The following is an 18,434-nucleotide window of genomic DNA, read 5'->3' as shown; positions in this document are numbered from 1 at the left end:
AGGCCTCAGGAGGCGGGGCTAGAAGCCTCTCAACCAATCAGGAACGTTCGAGGCGTATCTCTGTTCCTACTGGACGGTTCGGGGAAATTCTCGATGTTTCGGGTATAATCTATTTTGGCGCCATAGTCGCCATATTCGTCGCCAAATGGTCGCCAAGTTCCAGGACCTCCGACGTGACACCCAGACTCCGTCCAATACAGATGACTGTAAAACATTCTTTCCGATGATGGAACCAACTATGCTGGGAAGCAGCATTACAGATTCGTAACAATATTATGGAATTTTTCATATGTGAAAATAAATAAAATAAAATCTATATTTATCCAAATGAAATCGAAGAGTATCTAAATAATATAAAAATCCAATTCAAGATTGTTCTTACCAATAATATTCAGTACAATTTTAGTATGATATTTTTTCTATATTAGTACTTATATTAATAAAAATAACTTTAATGAACATATCAGAATATATGACAAGTACCGAGCGATAGCGTTTTGGAACGTTTCACAAAGCATTACAACTGTTATGTTACTAGGAAACCACTCAACTCGTTTCGTTTTTCTTTCTTCTTCCTCTAATGTTCCTAATTTTCCTCTTTTCTTCCTCTATGTCTAATTTAATTTCACTGTTTACATTTTCAAAGAAATGAGAAATATAAAAATTACTATCCTAGTCAAAATTACTATCCTAAAAATTACAATCCTAACCAAGAAATGAGACATATAAATTGTCCTTAATCTTTCCTCAACGGTCACGAATCCTCTTTTGTATAAAGCAACAACATTCTGGAGACAATAGGAATTTCCGTGTAATCTGAATCAATTCTAAGCTCTCTTACAGTGAGCTACTTGTTTGTTTTGCTCTAGCCACTTGCCGAAGATGAAGTTAGAACATCTTTGTAAATCCGACGTAATCTAGAAGCCAGCGACTGGCTTGCTTGCTAAAGACAAATACTCAACTACGAGAGAAAATAATTCGCTTCTAATAGAAGGATCTGCTTTATTGTGGGTTGATAGAGAAGAGATGGGATAGTAATTCTTTGCAATAATCTGAAAAATGCTATCTTCTTAGGTGACAATACATTTAATAACATCATAATTTTCGTTAGCACATTTTTTAAGTAAAATTCAAAATTTTAAAAAAAAATTGTAACTAATTTTTTCAAATATTTTTTTATTGGTTTATAATTATGAAATTATAATTTTCAAGGTATTTTATAAATGCATGCTAATGCATTTACAATGAAAGATTGATTACACATACACTACAGAAAGAAAATTCGGAAGAAAATTTCTTTCTTTTAAAGAAATTGCAAATCAATATTGATTTTTTAAATTGATATATAGTTATTTAATATAGGAAAATTGATGTATAGTTATTTCATATAGGAAAATTGATGTATAGTTATTTCATATAGGAAAATTGATGTATAGTTATTTCACATAGGAAAATTGATGTATAGTTATTTCACATAGGAAAATTGATGTATAGTTATTTCACATAGGAAAATTGATGTATAGTTATTTCACATAGGAAAATTGAAATATAGTTATTTCACATAGGAAAATTGAAATATAGTTATTTCACATAGGAAAATTGAAATATAGTTATTTCACATAGGAAAATTGAAATATAGTTATTTCACATAGGAAAATTGAAATATAGTTATTTCACATAGGAAAATTGAAATATAGTTATTTCACATAGGAAAATTGAAATATAGTTATTTCACATAGGAAAATTGAAATATAGTTATTTCACATAGGAAAACTGAAATATAGTTATTTCACATAGGAAAATTGAAATATAGTTATTTCACATAGGAAAATTGAAATATAGTTATTTCACATAGGAAAATTGAAGTATAGTTCTTTCACATAGGAAAATTGAAGTATAGTTCTTTCACATAGGAAAATTGAAGTATAGTTCTTTCACATAGGAAAATTGAAGTATAGTTCTTTCACATAGGAAAATTGAAGTATAGTTCTTTCACATAGGAAAATTGAAGTATAGTTCTTTCACATAGGAAAATTGAAGTATAGTTCTTTCATATAGGAAATTCATTTCATATTTCATATAGGAATTTCCCATATAGTTCTTTCATATGGGAAAATTGAAGTATAGTTCTTTCATATGGGAAAACTGATGTATAGTTCTTTCATATGGGAAAACTGATGTATAGTTCTTTCATATGGGAAAACTGATGTATAGTTCTTTCATATGGGAAAACTGATGTATAGTTCTTTCATATGGGAAAACTGATGTATAGTTCTTTCATATGGGAAAACTGATGTATAGTTCTTTCATATGGGAAAACTGATGTATAGTTCTTTCATATGGGAAAACTGATGTATAGTTCTTTCATATGGGAAAACTGATGTATAGTTCTTTCATATGGGAAAACTGATGTATAGTTCTTTCATATGGGAAAACTGATGTATAGTTCTTTCATATGGGAAAACTGATGTATAGTTCTTTCATATGGGAAAACTGATGTATAGTTCTTTCATATGGGAAAACTGATGTATAGTTCTTTCATATGGGAAAACTGATGTATAGTTCTTTCATATGGGAAAACTGATGTATAGTTCTTTCATATGGGAAAACTGATAAATAGTTCTTTCATATGGGAAAACTGATAAATAGTTCTTTCATATGGGAAAACTGATAAATAGTTCTTTCATATAGGAAAACTGATAAATAGTTCTTTCATATAGGAAAACTGATAAATAGTTCTTTCATATAGGAAAACTGATAAATAGTTATTTAATATAAAAATCGATGAATATCTATTTAATAACGATGAATATTAATTAAAAATTAAAAGGAATAGAAAATGATGAAATAAAATTTCTCTGTTTTATTACTAATTCATTAAGTAATTTAACAAATATTTCAGCATCAGCGTTTAGTATCAACAAAATATTAAAAATAAAACCTCTAATTAACAAAATACTGGAACATCAGATTCTTTTAATCCGTAAGATTTACTAGGAAAATTTGCTTTTGTGACAAATTAGCTCACAATTGTAAGAAAGTAATTTTAATGAAATCATTATTTACAGAAAAAAAAAATCTCTGAAATGCTTAAATTATCGCTTGCGTCCTTTTCAAGAAATTGTTAAGTTGAGAGATTTAAATTAAATCGTGTACACAACAAACATAATTTAGTAATTTATAACTTTTAGACTGCTGTTGGTGACATTAAACAACTTCCAAAGAAAATATTATAAAAAAATATAACATTAAATAAATGACATTTTATTCTTTATAAGAAACACATATTCATTCATAAATGAATTATAAAACTCAAAGTGTTGTTTATGATAATCACTTATCAGCAATAGGTTACACCTTTTGATAGAGTTATTCAGAATCTTATATAGATATCTCATTCAACAAGAAAAATATAAAAGTAAGAATCCCAAACACAATTCTGAACATTTTTATTTTTGTAGCGAAAGTGCGAACATTTCACTGACCAAAAATGGCAACATGAAATCAGATTGGTTAGAGTTTCAATTTAAGTTCGAACATGAGGGCTGTGTCACGGTATCATTTCACTTCTCCCTTAGCTTTCTCGAATGCATAATGTCTAGATTAGTCAGACGAATAACTCTGTTTTCGATTTCAATGCATGGCAAACTCTTTATTCATTCCTCTTTCGGCTTTGTGAAAAAAATGCTCCATTTCCACTCCTTTGAATACTCCGAGAAAGATTTTAAATGATTGGAAACAAGATAGCAAAAGCTTTTTCGCAAATATTTTTAGAAGTAAAAATTAATTTTAATTCGCTGCCAGGATTTGAAATCGAGTGAAATGTTAAAATACCATCATAGGAGAGATATGGACAAATTTTTCTGTGGATATGCTCTTTCTTTAAATCTTCAAATAAAAGTTTTTCTTTCTAGATTAAATCGAAAGGAAAATATGTTGAAGTCAAGTGTCATCCAATTTCTAATGTAATAAGTATTTGTAGTCTTATTTTTTTTAGATGATTTTGAATATCCTCGAAATCGCATGCTCATAATAAAACTTTTATGGTCGGAAAAATATCAGTAACAAAAAGAATTGATTTTAAGAAGTGCAGGAATGCAAGTAAATATTATTTTGATTTTTCTATTCTTTCAAATATATACTTTTTTTTCCTCTTTAAGTTATTTGCATGTAAATGATCCTACAAATTTCATTGATGACGTTAATCTTACATTCATTTTTCGTTTCATGTTTCCATAGCTCTTTAAATATTAATGTAACAGATGAAATTAATATCCTGGATAGTTACAGGATGCTTTAAAGTAAAAGGTATACATAAGTTTATTTTCGAAATGGGAGATGAATTTTAATATATTCTTTGTTTTTAGCATTAAAACATTCTATTCAATTTCTGCCAATTTTATATTCCAGTTCTTTTCAAAAAGCGTAAAACAATTGACTCGATATTAGTTAAATCATAGATAATTTTGTTATATTTGATCTTAAGCTTCGCCAATTACTATTTATGAGTTTATATAATAAGAATGAATAAAAAAAATGATTTACCTTAATGAGGAATTGCATCTATTTCATTTTTCAGAAAAATTTATTTTTGCAACAAAGATATTGCCTACTTTACCAATGCATGCATTTTAAATAATAAATTTAAAAGTTTAATCTCTTTAGTCTCTTTATATTTTTATTTTATTGCAAATAAACCTATGTATAAGGTCTTTCCAGAATATCTATTATTTATTATACATAAATTTTGTAAAATTTTAGAATAATGAAATTCAAAATAAGCGATATACTCATAATATTTAGTTTATCGTGTAACACAGCAATGAAACGAAGAGTAACAATCTAATAATAACAAAGTTTAAGAAATGATCCAGCTTGTGACCATCTTTTGAATGATATTTTAAAAATTAATAATTACCATTTTAAAGCATTAAAAATCCTTATTCTCTTTTTATCATGAAACACAGAGGCTTCAATTGCATTATAATAATTTCACATTTTACTTTTTTTTTTCAGAAAAATCAGCGTAGATCATAATCTTGAAACTCTTAGTCAAACTTATAAAAATTTCTTACTAATAGTTTCATTAAAAAACATGCCTAACTGTCTGCATCATTAATCACGCTGGTTGCAGTTCAACTTTCTTACAAAAAGCAGAATACCATTACACTGCGATATGAAAAACGGAAAAAATCGTTTTCATGCCGAATGTCACTCTGAATGGCCAAGATCATTTTTATCAAGAGAGTATTGGACATTTCCAGCGGTGACCCCCTGCTGTTAATCAAGAAATTGATCGAAAAACCGTCAACATGGATGTCCAACCAAGATTAATACAGGTTTGGAATTGAATAAAGGTTGCTGCTCTCATGCAATATTCAAGAAGACTGATTACTGTAAAGATACATGAAAAATTGTTATAGCCTTCTTTATTTCTTTTTTTTCCAGTTCAAACAGGCTTCGTTTGAATTAAAAGATCGTTAAACATTGATTTAAATGTAGACATTAGGTATAAAAGGACTTGACTCCTCAAATAGATATAATTTTTGTTAATTCTTAAAATTCATTGAATCATTGTAAATTATTACACATTCATTACTTATTTATTACTATCACATGCAAGACAGATAAATATTCTACACTATAAAATATGGCAAGTCTTATAAATTTAGCGCGGATCATTTGATTGATTTCTTCAGAAACTGCATCGAAATGCATACAAAATTTAAAATCCTATGCTATGAAACTTATTTTTTTAATCAATAGATTTGGATTTTTATTAATTTATATAATTTCGTAAGATAAAAAGTGAATAAAAAATAAACCGCTTCTGTCCTGTGGAAATATTTAATCAAATCGTGATTACAAAACATATAATAACGTATCTAAACCTAAGCATTCTATTTGGGAATAATATCATGCAACATAGAAGATGAAAAGACAATTCAAAATTTTCTCCAAAGCTAGGATTTAAATCTTAATTTACTAAATCAGGTAAGAAGTACTTTTGCAAATTAGAAATAACTAAATATGAAATGAAGAATCCGGCCTCAAGACTATCAAGAGTCCCTCTCAGGCAGAGATTCAAACCAGGATTTTGTTTTTCTATGAGGAGTTTGACTTTCCTCCAAGTGTTGAACCCTCGTGACCAAAAATCCCAAGAAATTGAGGTTTTTGGAGAAAAGAATTAATATCCATAAAGCAATAACAAAAATAACACAATAATAATATGCAAAATATTATTTCAAAATTCAAATCTAAGCAAGACCACAACAAAATTAAATCTCACCAAGACCATTATCAAACTATAAAACATCAATAAAATAAAAGCAAAGCACATACCAGTTGAATGTAAAAGTAATTCAAAAACGTTCATGAAGAAAATTAAACTTGCCCCTATATACAATTATATCAAACTGAATTCAACTTTCCCGCGCATAAAGCTGAAAACGCCCCCAACGCTTGTTTAAGTTGCCTCGTCATCAAATGAACTAAATTGAACAATCGCAGCGCCATCTATTGAGTCGAAAACAAGAAAAACTAGAAATCCTTAGTTGTGAAAATATTATAATATAGATTAGAAAATGGATAAACCTTTTATTAAAACTTCTGCATTGCAATAGTTTTTGGGAAATCATTAAAAGTTTAGTTTTCAATGAGACTGCTTCTTGCTTCAATATATAAGAAATTTTGTTATTACAGATATTTTAAATTGTGTTAAATTGTGAAAAAAATCAAATTTTGGGGAGCTTTAGTGCTTAAATTAGAATGATAATTATGAAATCTAATTACTTCGAAATTAAATTCATCCCTTTTATCATAAATACCCCCCAAAGTTTTTTCATTCGAAATTTCCATTTTTAAATCAAAATAGATACTTTGTGTTGGTTTTCGTCCGTTTCAGTTAAACCTAATTTTTTTGGATAACAATCAATAAAAACATTAGCATTTTCTATGTTTATTAAAAATAAATCATCAATATATCTTCAACCATTTATCAAATTATGTTTAATTATTATTTTCTCATAGTAATGTAGAAAATATTAGCTAAAGTGCTTGAAAAAGCTGTTATCATTATAATTCCCTTCACTTGTTTATAAAAAAAATTCCTGTTAAAAACAATTTACGAAAATATTAAATTTATATAATTCATGCCCATTACTTTTTGTAATAAAATCTCTATTTAAATATTCACCAAAAATAAAAATACAGACATCTATTAATTTTTCATGAGGTGGTTTGAGAACAAATTTTCAAAATCATAAGTTTATTAATATTATTATCTTTTAGAAATTTCGAAACTTCTTTGTTTCTATTAATTATAAAATTTATCCTCATTTTTAATTTTATTCAGAATAATTTTTAGATATTTAAAGAAATTTTTCCCAGATAGTAATTATAATTACCAGTGCTACAATCATGAATTTAAATTTTAGAGGTTTTTTTTTTTATGGAATTTGACTGCTGGGAACAAATAAGAATAGTTTAAGGAACAAGTTTTTCTCTTAATCTTTTTTAGCGAAAGCTAGCATTTTTTTTTTTTTTTGTCCAATTCCTTTTTTCCAGTTCTATTTAAAATATATGTCGAATTAGAATTATATTTGTTAGTTAATAGTTCTTTGTAGTTATGAATAGCATATATAGTTTTGACTCAGAAAATCATTACTTTTTAGTTAGTTTCATAAAAATTGCTTTAATTTTTGGTTAGGAGGAAGTACTTCAAAATTTAGAAAGTATCATAGACCTAATTAGCAATTACTTTGGGAAGCAAATTACTTAATTACTTTCATAAGTGCTCCAAAAAAGTATCTTTAATTTGTAATGAAAAATTCATCCAAAACTTTAATTCATTCTTCAATAACTTTGGAACTTAATATGATGCAAAATTCATTTTTTCATGTCTTTAAAATTTAATATTTTCAGTTCTATTTTCACATATTTTTTTTTCTTTCTTTTAAATTAATTTATAATTAATTTAATTTTAAATTAAAAATTAATTTAAAGTATTCATAAATAATTCACATTTTAATTATACTCATCCCGATTATATTATATACATTTTTATATGTATATTACTTTTGCAGTGTAATATTTTCAAATGATACAAAAGACACACGAATGAAGCCTAAAATTTGGCAATGTGTTATAGTTTAGAAGTTTGAATCTTTTAAAAAAAATCTCATTCTGCTTCTATTTTATTAATAAAAGCTATTAATATTCCTTATTAATTCCAGATGAATTGATGACAACATATTGAGACTTATGGGTAAATTAAATATATTCACTCAAAATAAATACAATTCAATTCATACTCATTAACGAAATGTATTATTACTTAAAGAAATTTTCATTTGTCATGAAAACTAATTTCAAAGGAGTAAGATGTAATTGCATTATTGAGTTGCTAAACCATTTTATAATATTGTACTGAAATAAATAACTATGTATAACTTTATGTCTAATTATTTTTCTTAATCGATATTTATTTATATGGAAATTTAACGCAACAGAACTATATATATAATTTAATCAACATTTGATTACATTGTCCACAAATCAAAAATTTCTTCAATTTAATTTACTGGACAATATAATACTTTCAAGTAATTAAAAATGTCAATTATTGTTTGACAACGGATTCTAAAACCCTCCGTTCTTTTGCGCATGCGTTAGGGTAGATTTAATTTGTCAAAATAAGGATGCGAGGAAAGATGAAAGGAGATGTTTACACTTAACAATAAAATAAACTCGGACTAAGTAAAAATAATACGGTTAGAAACGATGCTCACATACGCGCGAAAAAAAAAATTGATCAAAAAAGTGTCTAATAAGGCGAAAATCAAGGTCAAAGAATGACGAAGTATTCCGGAAATGCGCTCATCCTTCCCCGAATCTCCCCCTTAATGAGATAAAATCGTCGAGAAGTGGTCGTCTCAGAATATTGAAACTAACAGTAGACATTTTTTATTTAAAATTGTTTTTTGGCATTTATATCAGTGATTTAATACCATAAGCGAATTTTAATTTTATGGTATTATTTCTTATCTTCAATTTTTTTTTAATGGAATAATTTTCAAACACGATAAAAAATGTCTTGTATAAACCGAAAAAATCTCTTGAAACATACTATAAGGAAGAAATTCACTGACATAAAAGTATTTCTACTTTTAAATAAAACGACGACTCAAAGAAATAGAGCATGAAGCCGAAATGCAACAAATTGAAACAGAAAAAAAAAAGAAAAAAAAGAAAACACAAGCGTAAAAATAAAAATGAAACAAATATTCCCTTCAAATACAAGTGAGGGTGAAATCGAAAACAAGCGAAGAAATAAAGAAAAATACTGTCTTTTTAAAAGATTAGTTTCATGGTATTTTTTCAAAAAAAATTATTTAAAGCCGATTTTTTGAAGAGTGGCAATTATTAAGAAAGATCAAAGCTAATTAGTTCTGAAAATTAATTATGCATTTCTTTAATTTCTTCGTGACGAAAATAACTGCCTTTTTTTAAATATGAATATTAATTATAGTGTTCATTATAATTCCAATACATGTATTATTTACAGGGTTTCCGCCAATTAAAATTATTGCAGGCAGATTTAAATTAAATATAACAATTTTATGCCTTTATATTATTTAAATTTTAGTAAATATATGTACTAATGTTCAAATATATTTAAAGTTGCTTAGTTTTATCATACTAATAACTATCAAGCTATACTATTTTTTTCAAGGAATATTTATTTATGTCAATCAGAATTTATAGAAATATATGAAATTCGTATATAAATATATTCGTAAGTTGAATATTAAGTTATGGATAAGGTGAAATTCGAATGCTGAATATAAGTTTCAACAATCTTAAATTCTATATAAGTAGATGAATTCTGATTATTCTGTTCTTAGTTTTTTTACAAATAATTTACTTTTTATATAACCACGAACTTTAACAATATGCTGCTTTAAGCGCAAATGTTTTTTGAGGCCCTTCATCCTAATAAGTACATATCATCATTTCTTTTTCTGCTTGGCATCGCATTATGCACGCCTAGTAGATTTTCAAGTCATGCCGCAACTTAACCATAAGAAGCAAGCGTATATGGCATATAAGCGAAAAAATGACATTACTTATCAGTAAAAAAACTTCCGAAACGACTGTATGAGATTTTCAATAAATGAATAAAATGGCGTAAATAAATTCAGAATTTTTTTAATATCTTCTGAAATAAAAGATAAAAACGTTATTGGAAATTCTGATTTCCAGACATATTTTATAGTTACATCGAAAAGAAATCACATTTCATGAAAATCTTGAACTTGGAAGAATTAAAATTATTAAATTATATTTTTCTTTAAATCATGTAAATAAAACAGCTGGGAAAAAGAGTAAATTAGAAAGTATCTTTCGTTGAATACAAATGCATAGACAATCAATAAAGACAACAAAAAGTCTCCAGATTTTTTTAAAAATATTGCATGAATTTTAATCATATCTCCATTAGATACAGTTAACATTATTATATCTCTTTAAATATAGATATACATTTTTGCTTTTTTTAGTTACTAAAAAAGAGCACAAATCTTGCCAAAAATTTAATAATCTTAATGAAAGAAAATCATTAAATATACAGTAAAAAAATTTATTTTATAGAAGAAACATCCATTAACCTTTTTACCAAATGATGTCTGTAATAGTCACCAAATTCTATTCGTCTTCAATTAGTTGAGGGTATTAGTATAGATTTTTAATTCAAGATATATTTATATTTAAAAAATAAGAGATTTGAACCTCTAGTCTGAAATCATAGTATCATAATAACGTTTGCACTGACATCTCTTATTTTAATAGATATTTTTCGTTTCTAAAGTTTTTAGATAAATTATTTTAAATGTGCAAATTATTTTTTGATTCAGCTAAATGTAATAATTATCAACGGGTGATTTCTTTAAGCTTCACATAATAAATAAGAAATTACTAATTTAAAATTATCATTGAATCATCTATCGTTTATTTTTCTCTTGCTGTGGTTTGTTTTCTTTTTATTCGTAACTTTGGTTACAACGAGAAATAATAATGTATTTTGCTATACATTATACACTCATAACAGAATTTAGTTATTGTTGGAGTCTTCTTAAATTCTAACAAAAAAATTTTCTAAGTTTACAAAAAATGAAGACAAAATCCTCTGCTTTCTTTTGGAGAAAATTAAATATTTGAATTTCATTCGATAATTGGAAAAATCTCATGTAATAGCTATGATACTTTAATAAATTCGATTCAATAGCTTGAACTTGCATAAATTTTCACGAATTGCTTCAAGCAAGGTAATACAAAATAATATATATTTGATAAAGAAGAAAAAATATCTGATATTCAGACAGCTTCATCAACATAAACATTATCAGTAAGCAGAACAATAAAGTATTCAAATATCAGTTTATTAGTTACAAATTGATATTAGTGTCTACCAGTTTCAAACACTTTCGAAAACTCAATAATTTTTAAATAAATGCATAGAAAGCAAATAATTTTATAATGTTGAATTATATCGACAAATATTATATCTGTTGCCATTCTCCAACCAAAAGATAAGCATTGAATTAACAGAACCTGAATGGTCTGTCGAAAGCTTTTATTGTCCCTTCAGAAGTGAGGAATCTTTCCCCAATGAATTATTTTCCCTAAAGGTTTGATGCTTCTTTTTCAACTTTAACGGATGAGAGAAACATCGCTTTTCTCTCAGTCCCCAGGTGTGGTAGAGGTAGATAAATCTGTAGAAATATCCCTATTCGGGGCTTTCTTGCAAAGTAAATGGGGAAATTCTATATCCTTTAGAATCTTTAAAAGAAGTAGGATTTCGGTGTTAAAAGAATTAGAAAGCAGTAAATTATTTCAAAGGCCTTCTTTTGAAAATTGTTAACTCATTCAGTTTTAGAGATGAATAACGTAGGCTTTAAATGTATTTAATTATTATAAATCCTTCTAATTTTTAAAAAAAGGGTATTATAAAGCAATTCGATTGTTGTGAAGCTCTTTATGAGTTTATAAGGCATTAAACGGTAGGATTATTTTCAATGGAAATATTTGGGAGTGAAATATTTATCAATAAAAGCAAAATGCACTGTTTATACTCAGAAATATCTCATTCAAAGTGTAAGCAACAATTGAAATGGAAATTATTGTAAAAATGCATGTTTTTATGACGAATTGAGCCTTTAAAGAAAACTATTAGCATTATAAAGAGAAAATTTATCAGAATTTTTTATGTTTTATATATTTTGCAAAGTAAAATTTTTACCGACTATAATCACATTAAAAATTTTGAAAAATATCCCTAATAAGATTTCGATTAAAGGTTAACTCCAAAATGATGAAATGGTAATTAAAATAGATATTAGCTTTAAAAATAATTATATATATATATTAGTTTTAAAAATTATAAAAGATACTGCACTATCCATTGTCATATATCAATTACTTAGATTCAAAAAGAAAAATTTTATTTAGTAAAAGTTGATTCACAACGTATTTATGATCATATCATTATCCAACAAATAGATTTTTAATTTAAATTCTATTGCGCTTCTTTGAAATCGAAATTTTACAAGATTCTTTCTTTATTGTACGTAATTATAAAAACAAAGATATTAATTCTTCAATTAATTAGCAAATATTGATCACTTATCTATTTTATCGGGAGGAGCGGGGGGGTTATGTACCTGAATTTTATATTTTATGCTTTCTTGAATAAGAAAATGACTTTATTTTTAAAATAATATCTTTTTTAGTATTTAATGTAGTTTTATTCACTCCTGCTATAAGATTTTAATTTTATGTAACAAATGGCGAATTTATATGTATATATTTTTTTTCATTTGCATCACAAACGTTGATCTTTTTCTTCTGTATATACACAACAATAAAATTAATATACTAATTACTAAAACACTCAGATATCGGGAAAAATTTGTAGCAATTTTATTTTGGTTTCAAATGCAGATAAAGAACAAAATTATAAAAAAGTGAAAACTGCTAAATTCCAAATTTTTTGCATATTCAAAATCAGGGGTTCTCAATTTATTGACAAATAATTATATCAAACGTTGAACCTACATTAGAGTATTTAATGGGGAAATTTGGTTTTAAGCAGATAGCAATTAAAATATTTCTTCTGCTCTATTTTTCTGAGATTTTAAAGTAAATGTCTACGTTTTTGGGTCTAAAAACAAAGAATCTCGTACTTTTTTCTTCCTACTGACTAGATGCATGAAAGAACTTCGGTTACTAAAGATTTCCAATAGCACAATCTCCTTAATTATAGCATTGTTTTCCGATAGTTCATCTAAACACTTGCTTGCCTTTGTTTAATTAGGAACTTCTATTATGTCCTGATAGTTGTATGGTACAGAGAAAATAAATTTCTTTCCCTTGTCAGAATTAAATTTGTAACGTAGGTGCATTTTTGGTCAATATCAGAATTTTAAATATGTCTAAAATACAAGCACGCACTTGGAGTAAATATGATCCCATAACCAATAATAAAAGATAAATTCCTTCAATTTTTTGAATTTGGTATTCCAAAACATAATTTCTAAATCACATATGAAAGTACATTAGGTAATAACTGTAAATTTTGCTTAATTCCAATAATTTTAACAAAGAATCAATCGATTGAAAAAATCATGAGGGAGTTCCAAAACTTTTATCAAAGCACTGTGTTTTTTGGGGGTTTTTTCACTTTTCTCCTGTTCGAGCATTTGTAGTTGGTTCTATCTGCCTGCATGTGTGTTTTGAAAGTAGAGCCAAGATGTCACTAAGTGATAATTTGAAAGAAATATTTTTTTTAATAATTAATTTACAGATAAATTATTTGCCCGAAATCATATATTTCAAGAACTTTTGCTCGGAATACAAAAAAAAATCCAAATAATTTTCAATCTGAAGAATTTTCAAAAAAATGTGAAGTAGGAATAACATTAAGATATCACATTAAAATAAGAAATTTTAAATGCATTATTTTAAAAGAATTTATATCATAAAATCAGGAATTTATATATATTAAAAGATATTTATAAAGTATATATCTTCTTTCTCAAAAAGTTGTAGTGTCTTCTTTTCATAAACAATCTAGGACAAACGTTTTCAGCAGCAAGTTGATATATCGAAATAGCTTTAAAGAAATAACCTAATTCAAAATATCAGATATATCGTAGGAGATATTTATTTGAGGAGAATCAATTTCTAATTCAAAAATAAAGGCCTTTAGAAAATATCTTAATAAAGAGATAAAGAAATTATTAAATCTCTAAATAGTTTGCAACCTTATTATGTTTCAGATTCTGCGAAAGAGTTGCATCTTGCGGCTCTGTATCTGGCTAAGCTTTAATACTGGCAAACCGGCTGATCGCCAGAGGCAGCGAGTAACATAATAAATATAATTCATATGTTTATAAGCAAAATCCTCACAAAGGAAATATATTTTTATATCCAGTCATTTGAAACAATTGGGGCATTGAACCTCTTATCTCCGCAAATATGTTGCTAGTCTTCACACTGCTAGCAGATTCTTTAAAACTGCTCTGCTATATTGAGATGTTTCTACCATTTTACAGCATTCACAATCATACTATATGTTCAAAGTTATTGTTTTGAACAGTAAACATTTCAGATTTGAACAATCTAAGCTAATAACATTAAGTCTTACGATTGTATCCCGGTTTTGGATATTTCAGATAAGGTTTCTTGGTGACCAGATATCACCCTATCTTTTTCCTCGTACACTGGGGAGGGGGGGGGGTGTATTATAGACTTGATATTTTGAATAATTTCTTCCCTCTCAATGCGAAGAATCACACTCTATGCTGAGTTTATGCGATGACCACAAGATATATTTACCGAAACACGATAGAAATACAAAAACACTTTTCATCTGTTGTTATATGTGTTTAGGAAGAGTTCGTCAGTTGTTAAGTTAGAATAACATGTATTTGATGAAAATATATTTATACAGAATCTCCAATTATACCATCCAATTACTACCTCTGGTTAAGACATGTATGTTTTCATAGATGCATAATTTTTAACCGACTTCTCTTATGCCATCCATATTACATGTGCTGTTAAGCAGATTGCCTATATAATAATTGCATAAAAAGTCAGAAATGGCTTCTTTCGAGCGATATAATATTGAGATCATGATTTGTGCGTTATGACCATATAACTGTAATTATTTCTGTAAAATAACAATATGAGTGCATATTTATTTTTAATGTTACAAGATTTTTTTTTTCAACTTAACTCTAGAGTAAATAATGATGATTTATCCTTGAGATAACTTTTTCATAATCGAAGTTATATACAAACGAATAAACATAAGGTTTAATAGTAGAAATTTCACTTTATTGTTTCAGCAATGTTTAGTATTCCACATGGAAACATTTACTTTATTTTTTTAATTAATTACCATGAAATCCGCAGTGAAAAATTACTCCATATAACATAACTTTTCCAGCATATATTCAGTTCATGGCTTCATGAAGCTTTGATCAAAAGTTTAGCAAATGAGTCATATAAAAATTATCATCATTTACTTAAAAATTAAAAGCATAAATAAATATACAATAATATATCATTTATATAAATAATTTATTATTATCACTAAATTGAATGCCAGGTGTCGCAACTTTAAATCACACAGCTCAGATATTGCTGATGCATGTATTTGTTTTCAAATACTAAACACGTGGAGCACAATTTTCTTATCTAATTAACTATTACCAATTTCTTCAACTGTAATTCCATGCACAGTTTTCTTTAAAAAAATAAATACTATTAATGGGGCTCATAGCGATTTAGAAGACACTATCAGGTGCAAATAACAGATTAATAATTTTATCCGTAAATTAAGAGTGCACTAGTTTCTCGTTTAAGGAACATTTTCCATCTAGGTTTTTTAAAAAGAACCACGCAATGCGATAATCAAATCGCAACCATCAATTTCTTTTTTTTTTCATCTTCCAGGCTCGTTGCGAGATTAGTTACTGATAAATGACGTGTTCGCTTATATGTGGTCATATTTGATTAAATGTCCAGTTACAACAGCGTTTATGATGAGTAAAACTTTTTTTTCTTTCGAAGTACGAAGCGAAATTAATTTGGGTCGTCTTTGGTAATCTCATTAACTGGAAGAAATAATGGAACCGCAAGGCGATTCGTTAAATGTAGAAGTGCAGTTCGTTTAAAGGTTTTTAGACGAGACAAATTATTGATAAATACTGCGTCTCTGGGAAATGTAGTTTCGTATAAATGATTAAACTTTTGGTCCATTATCTAGCGGCTAGATATATTTGTTTCTCTTCGAGCATTATTAATACTGTGTTTAAGTGTCTAATTGCATCTTACCCTTTCTCTGTACGAAGCGGACAAAAATTAAATAATTTTGAGATTGCAGTTATTTAATTTAAGAAAGAAAGATCGAATGATTTTTTTGTATGAATCGACATTTTTTGTCTACCTAGTTTTCATACAAAACATACGAAGTTACTAATACGTTGTTATCTGTTATGTGTACCAATTCAAACAGAAAAGATAAATGACGTAACAGATCATGAATTTTATTCATTGTGACATAAAATAACCAAGATATTTTTATAACTATTCAACTAAAATTAGTTAGCATTTTAATTTAATATTTTATAATAGTTGAGATATTAAATTCTGATTATTGAAGTAAAATAAATGTCTGTGCATTAGAGTCCCTTTTTTCAATCTACTGTACTTGCCCCCCCCCCTGAAATAGTCTTAGGAAGTAGGGTAATCTGATAGCACATATTATGTAGTAAGGGTTGGGTATTAAATTATACATAATTTGATGGTGGTGCGATGCATGAAGCAGTAATCAAATAAGTCATAGAATATGCAAGTAAAAAAAATATTGAGAAATGCTGAGTAGGTGTACATATTTCATTTAAAATTTTGTTTCAGCATGAGGTTTGCAGTACATTATGATAAAAAAAATAACCACGATATTTTTATGACTATCAACTAAAATTAATCAGCATTTTAATTTAATATTTCAAAATACATGAGGTATTAAATTTTGATTATTAATGTAAAATAGATTTCGACGCGCATATATTAGAGCAACTTTTCTCAATCTGTAATAAGTGTACCCTCAAAAGTAAGTAAAATTGTCTCTAGAAGTTGGTCAAATATGATGGTGTTGGGAATTAAATTGCATATAATTTGATGAGATCACGATATATGGAACAGTTATTATGTAGGTCACAGAATATGCAAATAAGAAAATAGTGAGATCATGGAATTAAATAAAAAATGCATATTTGGTGTATATATTTCATTAAAAATTTTATTTTAACTCATTATAATATATTCAAAAATATAATAGGATTCACTGTGCTTTTTTTCCTTCCTACTATTTATTTTAAATTTTAATCAGTTAAATATTTTAATTTATTTCATAATTACAATTCACTTGTGAATCCTTTAAAATGAATGTTCCAATTTATCAATGTAGCTTCATTATTACATCATAGAGATGCGATTTTTTCATATATTATGTACAATATATGTCTTCACGAAACAATGCAAAGCCCAATCTGGAATAGCAAATCCTTTGTTAAAATAAACTGTTAACAAGTTGCCGTTTCTGCAGTTAATTTTCCCTATGAAAGAACTCAACATTCCTTTAAAATAAGGCCTTCAATAACCGAACTGAATCAGAATAATCTCTTCAATTGTTTCACAGCTTTATTTCTAAACAGCAATTTTCCCTTCAATGGATTTGCTAACGAAAGCTCAATTAAACGGTTAGTAAAAAGAAAGAAAATATAATTGTCAGATGCAATTTTTATGTTAAATTTAATTAAATATTTTTCGTACATTTATTTTCAGTTGGGAAACTTTGAAAATACTGAAATTGGGTGACAATATAATGCAAACTAAGTAAGAAAAATTTTACTCAGATGTTTTCAAATTTGTAATTTGCAATTTTATACTTTTTAAAAATAAATGTTTACGAAACGTAGTTTAAAAAGAAAATATTGTGAAAGTTAAGCCAATTACTTATGAAATATAAACTGAATTTATTTGAGGTGAAGCGTGCATTTAAGCAATTGTCGTTTAAATCAAATTAGCTTCTTTTTAAAAATGTTCACGTATTTCTTAAAGTGATGGAAATTATTTTAAAATCTGTTGCAAATGGGGACTGATCCCATATGCCATTGTTAGGAGCAGGAAATAAGCTAAACTACATGATAGACTTAAAACTTACTTACCATTGTGTAGAACCTCCATGGATGAATGGAATGATTGAGGGATATACCTCCATTATGGAAATGATGATTGATACTTTAAAACAACCTTTATTTAAAAGAATACACTTTTAGAACATATATAAATACAGTCACGATCGC

Source organism: Argiope bruennichi, chromosome 4 (assembly GCF_947563725.1).
Source record: "Argiope bruennichi chromosome 4, qqArgBrue1.1, whole genome shotgun sequence".
In the NCBI taxonomy this organism is placed as follows: domain Eukaryota; kingdom Metazoa; phylum Arthropoda; class Arachnida; order Araneae; family Araneidae; genus Argiope; species Argiope bruennichi.
Note: the sequence above shows the minus strand (reverse complement) of the source record.